This window comes from Octopus bimaculoides, chromosome 11, assembly GCF_001194135.2.
Source record: "Octopus bimaculoides isolate UCB-OBI-ISO-001 chromosome 11, ASM119413v2, whole genome shotgun sequence".
Lineage (NCBI taxonomy): Eukaryota > Metazoa > Mollusca > Cephalopoda > Octopoda > Octopodidae > Octopus > Octopus bimaculoides.
In genome coordinates this window covers 1,212,900-1,214,565 of record NC_068991.1, presented here as the reverse complement: position 1 = coordinate 1,214,565, position 1,666 = coordinate 1,212,900, and the positions used below count along the sequence as shown (strand labels likewise).

The window sequence follows — 1,666 nt, the reverse complement described above, 5'->3', positions numbered from 1 at the left end:
TATATATATATGTATATATATATATATAGATAGATAGGAAGGTAGGTAGTTACGTACGTACGTACGTAGTTAGTTAGATAGATAGATAGATAGATAGATAGATAGATAGATAGATAGATAGATAGATAGATAGATAGATAGATAGATAGATCCATGCATATACATATATTGTTATTGTTCTTTCTTATGGGAAAATAAAGAACTGCTTAAGAAGTGCTCGGCCCGAACCCGAGACCAAAGATAAGAATTCAGATAGAAATTCAAATTAGGCAACCGTACTCATGCAGTTATAAATACGACTTAGAAATCTGAATATTTTTTTAAATAATTATAAAATATAAACACACACACACACACATACACACACATATACACATCTAATGATTAGTGACAACACCATCAACGATAATTGGGAAGCAAAACTAATTCATTCAATGACTCAAGCGACTCCAAAATATCTCACCTGTCACCTGAATGACCAGGTAACTTACCAAATATATCGATTAAGTTGATGAAGCGAAGTACATCGCACACCACCTCTCCCGCTTCCTCTCACTCTCTTTTTCTGTCTTTTTGCTTCATCGTCACCATCATCACCATCATCATGTTCATCGTCATTGCAAGTGAGAGGCGTCAATTGCTACAAAAGACCAAACCATGAGGAATACTATACAGTGCAACTTCGGTTTACGAACAGTTTTTCTAACATAAAACGTCTCGGGTGACGAACGGTGTTTCGAGTAACGAACACGCAAGCCAGGAACAACGTTTAGCGGCAAGCTGGGAATGTCAGCGAGCGAGAGAGCATCAGTTGGCGGCCTCGCTCGTTGCGCATCGCTGCTTCCATTTGCTGTGCCTTCACTTGGATTTCCAATCGGGGAAAAAAACCACTTTCGATTTACGATCTTTTCGGTGACAGGTGAGATATTTTGGAGTCGTTTGAGTCATTGAATGAATTAGTTTTGCTTCCCAATTCCGCTGTATAAGCCTGCCTCCTTCACTGTCTCTGTCTGTCTCACTTTCTCTCTCTCTATCTCTCTCTATCTCTCTATCTCTCTCTCTCTTTCTCTCCCTCTTTCTCTCACTCCAGCTCGTGTGAAACGGGTCACAATCTGAATTCCTTTATTAAATTTTCTTTACTTTGCGTATTAATGTTTATTTGGTAGAGAAGATGGGGACCACACTGCGAGTGAAAGGTGTCAATTATCTCAGCCAATTAATAAATTAAGTCTTATTATAAGATTAATTGTCTCCAACACAGCCACACGTATTTATTTTCCTACCTCGTATTTATCACGACTCTCTTCTCACACCTCATCTCTCTCACTCTCCGCCCCTATCTCTCTCTCTCTCTCTCTCTCTCTCTCTCTCTCTCCCTGTACCTCTTTATCTCTCTCTCTCTCCCTGTACCTCTTTATCTCTCTCTCTCTCTCTCTCTCTCTCTCTCTCTCAGCCTTCATCATAACCTTTCACTTAATAGCGCTCTGGCAATCACTTCCGCTATTTACGACTGAAAAGTTAAATTAATAATTAATGATTTCTGCGGCGGCGTTGTGCCATTGCTGTGTCAGAGATATATATATAATCGATGGTGCCTTATTTTCTCCTCATAGACGACTGGAACTGAGCTAACATCACAGTAAGAACACTGCTCAAAATCTCAAAT

The 1,666-nt window shown here is 39.5% G+C and overlaps 1 protein-coding gene across 2 annotated transcripts in view; it reads right to left on the bottom strand.

The window, feature by feature from the left end:
• LOC106882543 (isotocin receptor) overlaps nt 1-558 on the bottom strand; it is a 17,612-nt gene extending 17,054 nt beyond the window's left edge. For both annotated transcript variants that reach the window (XM_014933259.2, XM_052971427.1), the window contains exon 1: nt 492-558. The gene's annotated coding sequence lies outside the window, so the exon portion shown is untranslated. The remainder of the gene's footprint in view (nt 1-491) is intronic.
• Nucleotides 559-1,666: the final 1,108 nt, after the last annotated feature.